The sequence below is a fragment of the Panicum virgatum genome, chromosome 4K (genome assembly GCF_016808335.1).
Source record: "Panicum virgatum strain AP13 chromosome 4K, P.virgatum_v5, whole genome shotgun sequence".
Lineage (NCBI taxonomy): Eukaryota > Viridiplantae > Streptophyta > Magnoliopsida > Poales > Poaceae > Panicum > Panicum virgatum.
In genome coordinates, this window is record NC_053139.1 from 26,488,449 (window position 1) to 26,504,636 (window position 16,188).

The 16,188-nt window shown below is 51.3% G+C and overlaps 1 protein-coding gene across 1 annotated transcript in view; it reads left to right on the top strand.

The window, feature by feature from the left end:
• The window catches only part of LOC120703559 (myb-related protein MYBAS1-like), a 35,023-nt gene extending 24,943 nt beyond the window's left edge, over positions 1-10,080 (top strand). The window contains exon 2 of the transcript XR_005687077.1: positions 9,802-10,080. The gene's annotated coding sequence lies outside the window, so the exon portion shown is untranslated. The remainder of the gene's footprint in view (positions 1-9,801) is intronic.
• The last annotated feature ends 6,108 nt before the right edge of the window (positions 10,081-16,188 follow it).

A 16,188-nucleotide genomic window follows, 5' to 3' on the forward strand; every position in this document is an offset into this window, starting at 1 on the left:
AGGCCTGTGTGACAGCGTTCAGGGGAACCCTCGACTTCGATTACGACCCTCGTCGCCCTTCCTCAGGGAGGAGGGGTGAAGCGCACCATGCTACCCATGCCCGGGCCGCGAGCTATGGCTGCTTCGGTGAGCTATTAGTGGGTAGTTCAAGCGGACGTCCATGCCCCATTCGATAAGGGTCGGCTCATGGTCCATGGACACGTCACATAAAGCGCTTGCTAAGGTTCGCTAGCTGGGGCTCAGACCCGTTCGATAGGGTCCGAGGGCTCGATGGGATCCCCCTTCTAGGCACCCTCGACTGGCCTTGAACACTGCGTAGGATGTCTCGAACTCCGCGTTCGAGGGTAGCTTGTATGGCACATCCATGCAGTCCCTGACTCTGGCGATTTGGGGCACTTGTCGAACCCCCGACGGGCCAGGCTTCGAACCCCTGATCAGTAAGGCCTCGGAATGCGGTTCCTTGGAGGGTAAAGAGACCCCGGAAGGAATATTCCGTCATGATTCGAGAATGGCGCGGGGTCGCCGGTCACGCGCGCGGGTCTTCCGCTGGTTGTGGGCGACGTGGCCCGACTTGTGCGGTGTGGTGCGGGCGCGCCTTTCCAGGCAGCAGCCTCAGGCAGACGAAGCGGCGTGGGCGGCGGCTGACGGATGGGACAGTACAACAGTCGCGCTGCGCCTGCCGGTTACCGTGCCGCAGTTATTGCTGTGTGCGCGCGTGGGAGACTTTGCGGTCGTGGGGCCCAGCCGTCAGCGACAGCGAAATCTACCGCATTCAATGCGGTAGATTCGGGCTGTGGCGGCGGACCCGCCCGTCGCGGTGAATAAAAACGAAGAGAAAGGGGTTGTTTGGGCTCACCTAGCCATTTGCCTTTGTCTCGCTTCGCCTTCTCCGCCTCCCCTGCATCCTGAGCGCGCCGCCAAGAGCGAAAGGAGGAAGAGGAAGGAGAGTGAGAGCACACCTTAGCCATCCCGGAGCCTTCATTCCCACACCCCCCTCGAATCAAAGAGATGTCGAATGTCCAGGAGCCCTTGCCGTGGGGGAGGTCCTCCGCCACCGTGGCGGTTCTGGAGCATCTGGTCGCCGACCAGCTGCTGCTGGTGAACACCAATTCGGGGGCGCCGGCGTGGATCTCCCCGCTGCCAGAGGAGACCGAGCCGAAGCCCCCGCAGGGCTACGTTGTGAGCTTCGTGCGCCTTCACGAGCGAGGCTTCGGCGTCCCCGTCTGCAAGTTCATGAGGGCGTTGTGCGAGTATTATGGAGCGGAGCTGCACAACTTCAGCCCCAACTCCATCTCGCAGGCGGTGGTTTTTGTCGCTATCTGCGAGGGGTACCTTGGGATAGAAGCGCACTGGGATCTCTGGATCCATCTGTTCCACGGCGAACTCTTCGTCGAGAACACGCGGGGCCAACCGAAGCGGTTCGCGCGCGCTGGTGGCCTGACGTTCCATGTGCGTCACTCCCGGAAGAACCTCTACATCCCCAGCAAGATGACGACGAACAACACCGGGTGGAGCTGAGGGTGGTTCTACCTTCGGAACTACAGCAGCGCGCTCCCGGCGTTCACCAACAGAGTTCTCCGGGAGCGACCGCCGAAGTGGGACTGGGGGGTGTCGCCCCCAGCGCAACAAGCCAAGCTCGAAGTCCTCACCGACGCGCTGGCGCATCTAGCGAAGAAGGGGTTGACGGCGGCGGCCGTCATCGCAAACTTCCACCGGCAGAGGGTGATCCCTCTCGTGGAGAGGGCCCTGCCGATTTACAAGCTCACCCCCGGGAGCCAGGCTTCGGGCTCGAGGACGGCGGTCGAGCTACTTCCCCGCAACACCGCCGCCCGGAGAGCGAGGTACACGGTGGCGGAGTTCCCCCATGACCCCGAGGATCTTTGGAGGATCAAGATGCGCCCCGAGGCGGGGTACATTTCTCTGGTGAGTTTCGATTCCGAATTTGTTGTGTCTTACGTAGTCCCTTTCCTCGCCCCTGACTTCAACTCGGTCGCGCTTCACAGGGGTTGAAGTGCCACCCCTCGAGGCCTCCGGTCCCTGAAGAACGCCAGATCAACCGCCTGCACGCAGAGAAGTTGAAGAGGCGGAAGGACGCGGCAGAGGCGAAGGCCGAGAGGAAGAGGAGGAGGAAGGCGAAGCACGACAAGGCGTGCAAGATCGCTCGCGCGGAGGGGAAGCCGCGGCCTGCCACGCTCGAGTCCACGGACGAGGAGGAGGAGGAGGCCTCGGACGCCGAGGGCCGCCTTCTGGGGGACGCCGGGGCGGCAGCGGGTGCGAGTTCCCTGCCGACCTACCAGTGGGATGACGGCGAGGGGGCGCCGGCGGCGCCAGAAGAAACAAGGACTGCGGCGGAGTCGTCGGTGGATCCGTCCCTCGAGGGGGCGGAGCGGGGCCTAGTTCCATTGGGTGCTTGAATTCGACGGGGGGCTTGGTGATATCGCGAGCGAAGATGTTCGGGGGGATGGTGGTCCGCCCCGACGCAATCTTGGCTACTTCGTCGGCGTCCTCGTTATACTTGCGCGGGACATTATTGAGTTCTAGGCCATCGAACTTGTCTTCGAGGCGGCGCACTGCATTGCAGTATGCCTCCATCTTTGGGTCGTGGCAGCTAGACTCTTTCATTACTTGGTCGATGACGAGTTGAGAGTCACCGCGCACGTCGAGGCGTTTGACGCCGAGCTCGATGGCAATGCGGAGACCACTGAGGAGGGCCTCGTACTCTGTCATATTATTAGACGCAGGGAAATGCAAGCGTATCACGTACCGCATGTGTTCCCCAAGGGGTGAGATGAAAAGGAGGCCAGCGCCGGCACCGGTTTTCATCACCGACCCGTCGAAGTACATGGTCCAGCATTCGGCCTGGATTTGCGGTGGGGGTAGCTGAGTGTCCGTCCACTCAGCCACGAAGTCAGCCAAGATTTGGGACTTGATCGCTTTGCGGGGGGGCGTAGGTGAGAGTTTCTCCCATCAGCTCCACAGACCATTTGGCAATTCTACCCTCGGCTTTCCGGTTGCGGACTATCTCTCCCAAAGGGAAAGACGAGACCACGGTGATGGGATGGGCCTCGAAGTAGTGGCGCAGCTTGCGTCGAGCCAAAACCACTGCGTAGAGCAGCTTCTGAATCTACGGATAGCACGTCTTAGTTTCAGACAACACCTCGCTAATGTAGTACACCGGCCGCTGGACGGGCAGAGCATGGCCCTCCACTTGTCTTTCGACAACGACCACCGCGCTGACCACTTGGGTCGTCACAGCTACGTACAAAAAGAGGGGCTCGCCGTCCGTGGGTGGTGTGAGAATGGGGGCTTGAGTGAGCGGCACCTTCAACCTGTCGAGGACTTCTTGGGCTTCGGGGGTCCACGTGAAGCGCTCGGTTTTCCTCAAGAGTCGATACAGGGGTAAGTCTTTCTCGCCGAGACGCGAGATGAACCGGTTGAGGGATGCTAGGCATCCCATGACCCTCTGTACTCCCTTCCGGTCTCGGATCGGTCCCATCCGAGTGATGGCCGAGACTTTGTCAGGGTTGCGTTCGATGCCCCGCTGGGAGACAATGAAACCCAAGAGCATGCCTCGAGTTACCCCGAACACGCACTTCTTGGGTTGAGCTTTACCCCTTTGGCCAGTAGGCAATCGAATGCGATCCTGAGATCGGCATCCAGGTCGTCCGCCTTCCTGGATTTTACAATGATATCATCGACATATGCCTCTATGTTGCGCCCGAGATGGTCCCCGAAAATGTGGAGCATACACCGCTGATATGTAGCTCCGGCGTTTCTGAGGCCAAAGGGCATCATAACGTAGCAGTACATGCCGAAAGGTGTGATAAAAGAAGACGCGAGCTGGTCGGACTCTTTCATCTTGATTTGGTGGTAACCGGAGTAAGCATCAAGAAAGGATAAAAGTTCACACCCCGCAGTAGAATCTATAATCTGATCAATACGTGGCAAAGTAAAGGGAACCTTCGGACATGCTTTATTTAAACTAGTGTAATCTACACACATCCTCCAGTTTCCGTTCTTTTTCTTCACTAATACAGGATTAGCTAGCCACTCGGGATGGAATACCTCCTTGATGAACCCGGCCGCCAGAAGTTTCTGCAACTCCTCGCCAATCGCCCGACGCTTGAGCTCGTCGAAGCATCGCAGGCGCTGCTTCACCGGCTTGGAGTTGGGTCGGATATCAAGGGAGTGCTCGGCGACCTCCCTCGGTATGCCAGGCATGTCCGAGGGGCTCCACGCAAAGATGTCTGCGTTGGCGCGGAGAAAGTCGATGAGCACCACTTCCTATTTGCTGTCGAGGTTGGCGCTGATCTGTAACTCCTTGTCGTCGGGGTGGCTCGGGTCAAGGGGCAGCTTCTTGATACCATCGGTGGGTTCGAAGCTCCCGGCGTGCCGAGGTGTGGAGTCCAAGGCCTCGCTTGCCATTTTGTCGAGGGTGGCTACGAGGGCCTCGTCCTCCGCTTGAGCCTCCGCGTGCTCAATGCACTTGACGTCGCACTCGTAGGCATGCTCGAACGAAGAGCCGACGGTGATGACGCCCTTCGGACTCGGCATCTTCAGCTTGAGGTAGGTGTAGTTGGGGATGGCCATGAACTTGGAGTAATAAGGACGGCCAAGAATGGCATGACAGGATCCCCGAAACCCCACCACCTCAAAGGTGAGTACTTCCTTGCGGAAGTTGGCTGCCGTGCCGAAGCAGACAGGCAGATCGATCTGGCCGAGGGGTTGGACTCGCTTCCCCGGCGCAACACCATGAAATGGCGACTTGCTGGGGCCAAGTTTGTTGAATCCAATCCCCATGAGCTCTAAGGTGTGGGCGTACATGATGTTTAGGCTGCTGCCTCCATCCATGAGCACCTTGGAGAAGCGGGTGTTGCCGATGATGGGGTCGACAATGAGTGGATATCATCCCGGATGCGGAACGTAGTCGGGGTGACCCTCGCGGCCAAAGGAAATGGTTTCCTTCGACCAATCGAGGTAGGATGGCGTGGCCTTGGTGATGGAGAAGACTTCCCGGCGCTCACGCTTGCGCTGTCGAGAGGTCATGTTTGTCGTTGGTCCTCCAAAGATGAAGAAAGCGTTTTCCACAGGGGGGAACTCGTCATCTTCACCTTTGTCGCCAGCATCCTTCTTCTTGTCTTCGTCGCGATGCGCGACGCGGTTGTAGTACTTCTTGAGCATCTCGCATTGCTCGAGGGTGTGGTTGACTGAGCCCTTGTGGTAAGGACATGGCTTCTTAAGCATATCATCGAATAGGCCACCACCGCCTCGAGGGGGCCTCGAGGTCCTTTGCGGTCCTGGACGGCAGCTAAGGCCTCCTTGGAGTCCTCTGTCCACCCTGACGCCCACTGGTTCAGTGGGACCGGCTTCTTTCCCTTTCTCCCCCGCTTCTGTTTCTTTGCGGGGGTGTTGGGCTTGACATTGCTGCCCTCCGCGGGCGCATCGTCCTTGTGCTTGCTCGGCTTGTTGTCGAAGATGGCACCAACAGCCTCCTCGCCGGCGGCGTAGTTGGTGGCGGCATCGAACAACTCGTTGGTGTTGGCGGGTCGGCTTCTCGCGAGCTCGTGCACCAGGTTCTGGCATGTCATACCCTCGAGGAAGGCGTTGATGACCTCGACGTGGGTGACGCTGGGGAGCTCGGTGCATTGCTTGGAGAAGCGTCGCACGTAGTTGCACAGGGACTCGTTGGGCTTCTGGCGACACCCTTTGAGGTCCCAAGAGTTCCCAGGGCGCACGTATGTGCCCTGGAAGTTGCCCACGAAGATCTTGACTAAGTCGGCCTAGTTGTGGATCTGGTCCGCGGGCAAGTGCTCGAGCCACGTTCGTGTGGCATCAGCAAGGTGAAGAGGAAGGTTGCGGATGATGACTGCATCTTCCATCGCACCGCCTAGCTGGCACGGTAGGCGGTAATCGTTGAGTCAAACTGCAGGATCGGTCTCGCCCGAGTACTTGACAAGGGTGGTGGGTTGTCGAAAACGTGGGGGAAAAGCAGCAGTTCGAATCTCCCGGCTAAACACCCGGGTGCCCGGAGGCTCCGGTGACTCACCCCTGTCGTGCTCGGGGTCGAAGCGTCCACCCCGTCGAGGGGTGTACTTTCTGCCGCCACCGACGTAGCGGGCGTCGCCGTCTTCGGCGTGTCCGCGTGTGTCGTGGAGCCTTTCCCTCACGGGAGGCCTTCCGATGCGATCGTGCACCGAGGGTGCCTTCGCACCGGGCGTCACGGCTGCCTTGCCCTTCTTTGCCGGTGGAGCGTGCACAGAAGCCTCATGGTCGTGGCGAGCAGTCCTACCGGGCTGCTCCAGGGCCTTCGAGCGCATGCGAGACGCTGAGCTCTCGGCTTGCTGCACGGCAGCTTGCTCGATGAGCGCCTGTGCCTCGCGGCGCAGGTTGTGACCCGAAGGCATCGATGGCTCGGGCATGGCTTGGAGTAGGTAGGCCGCAGCGACGAGTTTCTCGCTGGCCGTCTTCAGTTCCGGAGGTTTGTCGACGTTGTCGTCGGCCAGGATGCGCTCCCGGGCAACGCGCGCCGCCGCCTGGGCATGTGCGCCATGTGCGGTGCGCTGCTACTTGAGTGCGGTGCGCAGCTCCTGTGTCTGCCGGCGTTGCTCGTCGAGCTTAGCTTGAAGCTCTTTGAGTTGTGGTAGCTGTGCTTGCCGCGCCGCCGAGCTTGATGAAGAAGAAGGGGCTGCAGGCAGCACCACCGGTTGGTTCTCCTGCGCGTCCACCCCGCCGTCCCCATCGTCGCCCAGGGCGTTGTCGTTTTGCTTGTCCGCAAGGTCGGCCATGAAACACTCCCGAGTGGGATTGTACTCCCCCTCACTGGAGTCCTCAAAGCAGGTGAGGCAATAAGCCGTCGCAAGCTGGAACGAGTGGAATGCGTCGGGGTCGCGGACCCCGGAGTAGTCCTCGGCCTCCTCGGCCGTGAAGTTGTTCATTAAGAAATTGATGTCGTCGGCGATTGGGCTCACCGTTTCGGGGTAGGATTCATCAGGAGACGACACAATGAGGCTGCGGATCGACAGAAGATGATGACCCGGCAGATCCTGATCCTCGGTGAAGCTAGTGCTGATTGAAGAAGCGTATGTGGCAGCGTTGCACATCCCGAAGGGGAAAGGCGACAGAAAGGCCGAACCCCCCCTGGGAGGCACTGGCGCTGCAGTAGATGATGGTGCTGGTGCATATGGCGCCAAGGCATGTGATGACGAAGTGGTGGCCCCATTGGCCATGATACTGAGCTGCGACATGCCAGCCTCAACCCACGCGGGGGAGCTGGGGCGTGACGCACGGCACCGCTCCGCGCGTGCTTGTCGCGAATGCTAGCCCGAGCGCCTGTTGCGATGGGCTGGTGAAGTCGGAGTGACGGGGTTACGTCTGGACGAGATGAGCTGCATGAGGTAACTGTTGCCAGTTGCTCTGAACTCGAGACTCCCGAACCAGATCACGAATCCCGCTGGGAGCGGATCCGAGATGCCCATGGGTATGGGTTGGATCTGCCCGCCATCCCTGGAGATCAAATGGGAACAAGAGAGAAAATGTCACGCAGCATGCCCCTACCTGGCGCGCCAACTGTCAGTGTCCTGACCCGGGGGTACGGATCCCAACTAGTAAATGTCGCGTGTTTCCTCATCCTAGATGTTGATGCAAGAGGCAACACAGTAACGCACGGGTTTATCCTGGTTCCGGCCATGGGGTCGTACGTCTAGCAAAGGTGTGTGCGAGGGCACTGTATTATCTTGCACCCGGAGGGCACTGTATCGTGAATGTGGATGACCGTGGTTGCTGATGTCCAGAACGTCCCCCTTTAAAGGAAGCCCGCCTCCTCCTTTTATAGTGACAAGGAGGGACGGTGTACATGAGTAGGGGAACGTGAAAGTCGTCGTCTTCCCCCGAATCGCGGGGGTGCAGTGGTCGAACATTGTGGGAAGTACACTGTGGGGCATGGTGTCGGGCGTGGCTGGCGTCCTGGATGTCGTCCGTGGTCTTGCGGAGATCGCGCCGGCGTCCTGCCAACCCCAGCAGGCGGCATTGTCGTCGCTGTAGGATGTTTAGTCCTCCGGATGTGGCGTTCCGTGGGCCCTGCAGGTCAGGGTCCTGCGTGCTCCAGCGGTGGCGGGGAACACGGCGGTCCCGGACCCCCTGGATAAAGTGCTGGTGTGCGCACTAAGGAGGTCTGAGGGTTGTGTGGAGGTCCCGGACCCCTCGAGGGGGGAGGTCCGGGACTCCGGCTGCGTATGTTGTGCGTCCCTCTTGGAGGGCCACGTGGCGTCGCCGGACCCTTTCCTAAGCAGGAGGTGGCTCCGGCGCCATACGCGTGATGAGGTGGAGTCCGGACGGCCGGAGTTGGCAGGATAGTACGGGGAGTAGTGCCAAGTATGTCTCGTCCTGCGTCGCACTTCTCACAGTGCTGCCACAGCGCCCGGGATGGCGGAGCAGTGACTGGAGTTGACGGATGGGACTCCGGTCACAGCCACTGTGGGGAATGGCGGTCTGACGCCATCTGTACTGAGCACTGTGGAGGAGTGTTTGGCGCTTAAAGCTTTCGTACGACGGGCGGGTGAGCGGCAGGGCCCTTTGTCCCTTATGCCGAGGGGTGGCCTCGAGCGAGGCGGAGATGGTTTGCCCGCTCGAGGGTAGGTTCGCTGCCCTCGAGCGGGGCAGAAATAATTTGCCCGCTCGAGGGTAGGTTCGCTACCCTCGAGCGAGGCGGAGATGCGGGGCGTAGTCGAGGGGTCTCGACGGGAGCCCTCGAGCGAGGCGGAGATCGTCCCGCGGGCCCGAGAAGGGGGCAAATGGGCCGTATGCTAGGCTTCTTTGAGTTATTTCCTTTCTTTCAGATCGGAAGGAGGCCGTGGGCCTTCGTGGGCCCAATTGCCTTAATCATGTGTTTGCGTTTTAGAGTGATCTGAGTACCCCGATTAGGGTGTCCCTAATCGTAGTATCCGACACTGTCGTAAATCCATATCTGCAAAGATGTTCTGTCATGTCTTTCCTTGTTTGCCAACGTGTGTTCACACATTTGCTGCATGGACACCAAGTGGTCTTGACTCCCTTTGCAAATGCTTGATTCAAGAAAGCCTCGGTGTTCTTAATCCAGTCCATGGTAAAGTCACCCCCACGTTTTCAGCCCGTGTACATCCAAGCAGGATCATCCATCCTCGATCGAGCCTTTGCATAGCCAAGCACACACACTGAAAAACAAAGAACTCGATCGAGCAAAAAAAATGAGCACACATGATCTTTTTAGTATATATATCTATGACAACAAGTTCTTTTCAGACTGCCTTGCATTTATTTGTGAACTCGGCTATATGATGGAGTGGGAAATAAACGGTGTATTGTAACAAACTGCGTGATCTTGTAAGTCTTTGCTGTGGGATTTTACTTGCTTGTTTGAAATGTAATTTTTGTGTGGGCTCACCCAATAAATGTGTTGTAGGCATTGAATTGTAGTTTACTACAAATAGCACATCTGTATATACAAAAGATATGAAAAGTTTCAACTAGCTGTGCAAATGTTCATGAAAACAAACTTATCTAATTTATGATTTTTGTATGTACAAGTAGAATACTTTTACCATTAAAACTTTCAGCACTATCATGACATCTTTCCATTCAAAGCTAAAAAAGGCATATTTAAGGTATGTTGCATAGCTAAGATTATATAGTTCACATCTTTCTTGTGTCAAATATGATCTACTGAGTGCAACTATTTGCCATAGTTTCAGAATCTACACGGTACATTGTCCTAGCTTTACCACTTTTCTGTAGATTGCATAGCTAACTTAGCCATATTCTTTGCAGGCAGACTAGCAGGAGGCACTCCGAAACCGCGTGACCAGCGATCAAGTTGAATGTGGCAACCACCATGATCTTGCGCATCCTAAGTCATCTGTCCTTTCTATGTTTCCACATTAGAAGTAGGTGCATGGAAATGGTTCAGCTTTTGTAACTTAATTGAGTAATCAATAATTTTTACTATATCATGATCATGGTATTGTATATATGCCTAATTGGCTTTAGTAGTGGCTGCAATTGGCCGTGGCGCCTAATTTATTTTTCACTCATTTGAAAACAAATTCTAAGAAACTAAAATGAGAAAACTATACCTTCACCGTCGCCTTGCGCCGCCCGCGCACGCCGCAGTGTGCTACCCGCCGTCCGTCGTCGCCCTCGCGCTCGCGTGTGTGTGTGGGTGTGCGTGTGTGTCGTGTGTTGAAGTGGCCGGTTAAGGTAGACTTGCTTTGCCGTGTGCTAGATCTGAGGCACACGGCAAAGACTAGGTTTGCCGTGCCGTGTGCCTCAGATCTACACGGAAAACATGTTTGCCGTGTGCCTCAGATCAGGCACACGGCAAACCATTTTTCAAACTTTTGAAGATTCATTCAAATTGTTCCATTAATTCATATTTGTATAATTTTGTCAGGTTCTTTACCTTACCAAAGTGCCTCAACAATTCATGTTTGAGGACTATATGCGAAAACATCTATTATTTCATGTGTTTCAAGTTCAAATTAAATTTCTATCAAATATATCGTTTCCATAACGTGTTTAACTAAATTTGATTGAATGAACCTTATATACCTTGCCAAAGTCACTCGACAATCCATGTTTGATGATTCTATAAAAAAATCTATTATTTCATGCAGTTATATCTCAATTTTAATGAATACCAATATGATATTGTTTAAATGAAAAAAATTAAAAATGATCGAACTGGTCCGAAAAATAACCAAATTTTGGCATGAAGCAATCTAAGTTGGGTGTTGCATATACAAAAAGTTTTGAGGTCAAACCCTAATTCGACAGTCACTTTGCTTCGAAATTATAACAACTCTTTCTCAAACTCTACGGATCTTCTCCGGATATGCTTCGATTTGTAAGGAGGGTACATGACAATTTATTCAAAATCTTCTATACTTTTTCCCACAGCCTCACATATGAAATCATGATACTAGGACAAAATTTATAATTTTCAGTCTTTGTTTGATTTTTATAGAATTTTAAAACGATTCGGCCACACGTTCGGGGCCATGTTTCGTGAGCAAGATGTTTCAAATTTCCTTCCATTGCATGTATACAGCCTAACATTGGACTCAATAACATGAATATCATTTTTCAATTTAGTATATTCCATTATTGCAAGCACCTGCAGTTCAAATTTGACATTATCGCAAAAAATCTGTTTAATGAAATAAAATGACTAAATATAGCAAATGGACCGAGAATTATACCAAAAATTAACATGGAATACCACGCATTATACAAGGTTAGAAGAAAGAATTGAGAGCATAAAATCAAATTTTTTTCATCCTTTTTGTCGTGTGCCCAGATCAGATACACGGCAAATTGGTCAGTTTGCCATGGGCCCAACGAAGGGCACACGGCAAAGCTAACATCCGGCGGACGGCCATTACTGGAACGCCTCTTTGCCGTGTGCCTCACATCAGGCACACAGCAAAGATGATCCCTTTGCCGTGTGCACGTCTTTGCCATGTGCTTGTCTGTCAGGCACACGGTTTCTTTTCCGTTTGCCATGTGCCTGGTTCTTTGCCGTGTACTTCATCCTTGGGCACACGGCAAAGGCTCCATTTGCCGTGTGCCTATTTGTTGCTGTGTGTTTCGCCCGTGGCATACGGCAAAGGGTCTTTTTGCTGTATGCCCAATATTTTGCACATGACAAACACTCAGACACACGGCAAGCAGACGATTTCCGGTAGTGAACTGACATATGGTGCCCGGAGATATTCTGGAACAATGGAGACCAAGAAATTAATCAGGACATAGACTCCACAATTTGGTCATGGTAAATGAATCCGACTTGATTCTGCATTATCCGTACTTAATGCTTGGTTGTTCTACTTTCCTGGTGTCTTGTTAATTCTCTCGCACTGAGTGTTGTGACTGTAATCCTCCGTGGATCATTATGACATTCTGCTAATAATATGTTTATGTATCCTGATCAACAATTTCATGAAGTGTGAATGCCTGATATTTTTAATTTCATTATTATGATATATATTGTTAAGATGTGCATTGATAAACAACGCCCCCGCCCACCAGCTACATATAACCAGCTAGTACTGCTGAATTTGCAGGACAGTTTTGGAGAAGTAGCAAATTCATAACTGGTAGTATAGAAATTATCATAACTAGTTGTGGCAATGAACCTTTCACAGCCTATTCAGAAAAATACAGTAAAAGAAATAGATAATGATGCAAAAAAAATCTTCCACTATTTTGGAGCTTCAGGAAGAATGTGTCTCAACACTAGAATGGGTTCCAATGGCTCCAACTCAACTGGAATGGCTTGGCATTAGGGTATATATAGTCCACACCAAGTTGTTGTGTTCACTGGATTGTCTGATGTGCTCACAACTTCTGTAGTTATGTGTCTACTTGTGTATCTCGTTAATCTTTGAGACAATTCCTTTCTTGGCCCTAATAAAAATCTTGCTTCCTTTTTTAGCCTAAAATTTTTCAAACTTCCCTATTTGACACCAAATCTAATTTTAGTTCCTTTCTTGACACTTCCGTCAATTTAGAGGGTTAATGGTGTTAAGTGAAGGGTATAAAGACATTTTTGCCCTTGTCCATTTGATGCATAATTAAATAGTGTGGCATGATTTTTTTTTTATATATCGCTATTATTATGATAGCACATATATAGCAGTATAGCTTAATCTGTATAAATACCAAAAACGTCAGGGTGAACATTGAAAAAGGTAGTAGTTGTGTTAAAGTGTTATACGGAGTACATATGTTCTTACAGGGGGTTTACTATAGTTTGTACGTGACTCATTCAACAGTAATAGGAATAGAGAGTTTGAGAGGGAGATTTCTGCAAGATTTGCCATCCTCAACCTCCAGACCAGCCGTGGCATGCTTTGCCCGGCGGGGCTTCTCTCCAGCGCGTCCTGCCGCTGCGTCAACAGGGCGGCAGGAAGCTCCCCCCCCCCATGGGCCCTGCTGCTGCATCACTACTCCCCTCCCCTATCCTCCTCGAGGAAGCCCCCGCACGTGCGTCCCCTGCCGGCGTCGCACCCATTAGTGGTCTTGCCCGCACAGTCAGTTGCCCGAGCCTCCATGTGGTCCGGCCGGGCAGCCATGTCGGCGTAGGCTGCACATGCTGCGACGTCCAGGCAGCCATGCCCACGCCGCCCGACTCTGTCACATCCGCGGATGTTGAGGTGCATGCTCCCGCAGGACGCGCTTGACGCCAGTCCGGCCCTTCTCGACAGCTTGAGAGAATGATGGAAAGGGCAGGGCTGTCTTTGCAGGTGGCGGAACGCGAGCTTGGTGAGGAACGCGTTCAGCGCCCGACCGAGGATGGGGCTGGGCTGCTGCAGCAACTCGTCGAACAGTCAATGTGCGTCCTCCGGGATGAACGCCGCCCCTAACCTTCCGCTACCAAGGGAGCGCGGCCAGGGAGGCGGCGGCGGAAGAGATGGGGCGTGTGATGCGTCGGATTTGGGATTCCTGGGTTCACCTCCTTTTTCGCCCTCCATGCGGCAGTCCAGAGGGAGAGAAAATAGAACAGAATTGTTGAGGGTATTTACTTTAAAACTAACGGAAGGGGCTAACAGAGTTGACAGAAGTGCCAAGAAAGACATGAAAAATATAGTTTGTGTCAAATAGAGAAGTTTTATATTTTTTGGGTCAAAGAAGGAAGCAAGATTTTTATTAGGGCCAAGAAAAGAATTCTCTTAATCTTTTACAAGGTGCTTGCCAAAATTTGAGTTCATGGGAGGATGTCACGTCTAGTCTATAATCTGTCCTTTGTGTAAGCATTATTAAAACAAATCACTGATATAATGAACCTTGTCTTGTGCTAATTATTAGTGGCTCTAGTTTTCCAATAGTTTTTCATTGATATTTTCTCTTGCTCATGCAAAAGCGGGAAAAAAATCAAAACTAAAAGAATATTTCTTATTCTTTGTCGGCGTGATTGGATGGGTGGGTAGTTGTGGTATCATACGTCGTAGGCTAGGATGGTGGGGAATTATGCCTATGCAATTATATAGAGTAATGCCGCTTTGTGATTGCATAGTTAAAAAATTGAGGGCTTTGTTTTTGAAAAAGTTTATTAACATGTTCGCAATCGACAATTCCACTAACAGTAAAAGTGCATGTATGCCGTGTGGGTTTGGGTTGATTAATGAAAAATTAAAACAACTGGGACTGAATTATTTAATTTATTGTGATACAATCAGTTTTATTTGTACACTAGCTATGAGTTAAATATTGTATGCTTTTACCTATAATAATGCTGAACATCTGGAAAGGTACTACTCCTTGGAAAGAGCTACAAAAGTGGTGTATGTATGATTTGTGATGTGCAATAATACTCAAATGATGTTTGTGTACCGAGGAGAGATCAACAAGTAGTTTGCCGTCGCCCGCAATAATAGGTAGTCACTATTGTTGTTTCTGTGATAGTAGTGAAATAATTAAGAACTTGCTCTTTTATTATCAACACGCTAATAAAACTATCTAGACAAGAGATAAAAAATACATGGACAAGTGTTCATATAGCTACTGGGTTAACCCCACCGAACTCTGTCTCTTTTTTGCTTGGGCATTGATTAATATGCATTGGAAAGAATGAGAGAAATTGGATTTTTGTGGGTGTTGCAGCCATATTATTTTGGGTGTTGTTGCAATGTTAAAACAAAAAGGAGACCACCCGTGTGACGAGAAAGGCTCTAGAGGTTGTTGTGTTGGATATTTATTTTTCTCGATAATAGATGGATAAGTAATAATGATAGACTTTACTTTTGTTTGTTTTCAATGCCTTCAATTCCCTTTTTTATTTAACTTTACATATAGAGATTTGAACTGTTTGTAAAATAGTTGTGTGCACTTGTATAAATAAACCGAAAGTGTTTTCTTTGGGTTTATTTATACAAGTGCACACAACTATTTTACATATTTATACATATAGTTCTAAATATATTAATTCAAGTTTGTTTGTACCTAGGAAAGTTTAAAATTCATGATTCAAAAGTTCCTCAAGTAGAAATGCAATGTTTTATTTTTATTGACTTGGAAGTTCTTGATAAAATAAAAGTTTTCACAATGTAAGCCCATAATTCTCTGATATTCGGTCCATAAGTAATCAAGATCTTATCCATCCCAAACATATGCTACTCCAGCACCTTTTTTCCAAGTAAATAATATAGTTGTCAATATTGATAATTTCTTTCTTTTCTAAATTTAATGGTGCTCTTGTTTTTAATGGTTCTGTTGTGATACTAACCAAAATTAGATTGGTTAGTAAAGTTATATTAATATACAAATCATTTTTCTAAGGTGTTTGGTATACCTATATATAAGCCAACACATCTATAATACCTATATATAAGCACAACCCAGTATGTTAATTCTCTCAACTCTCAAACTATCCACCTTATCGAATGGCCCACCATCCACTAAGACTATGATTAATTGTTTTCATCGATTTTCTATGGCTAACAACACTCATGCATGCACTAAGAAGAAGCCCACATATTTTGCTTCATAATTTTAATATTAATGTATACTTCTCACTCTATGTATCATGTTCCCACTATTTATTTCTCTAGCACCCCACTGAATCACTTCTAGACATATACTAAGCACATCATCTACTAAAAATCATTGATTAGAACACACTACACATTGACCCAAGACATCATAAAAAATTATGTCCGCCCCGTCGAGCGCCCGCTCTTCGAGATCGTGCTGGCCGCGCAGACGATCATTCTGGAGACCGAGGACTCGATCGTCTTGCAGATCACCAAAAGTGGCCTTCGTGGCAGCAGCACCCATCATCAGCTCCCGATGATCATCGTGGACCACGTCGAGCGGTGCCTCGTGGACACGTTCTCGTCTCTTGGCATTCAACCCAAATGGAACGACCTCTTCTGGGTCGTGCACCTGGGGTAGGTGGGGATCCTGAACCGGATCGACGCCGTGCTCCAGCTGAAGCCTGAGAAGCTATCGGCTAGCCGGAGTGTCCTGCGTGACTATGGAAACATGCTGGGAGCGACTGTGATCTTCGTTCTCGTTGAGATGCGCAATCAGAGGGCTTTGGCTCCTCCACAGGAGGAGCTTGATGAGTGGGGTGTGTTGAAGGCATTCGGACCAGGAATCACTGCTGAGAGTATGGTCTTGCAACCAAAGCTCCTCTAGTCTAGTTGGTTAGAGGAG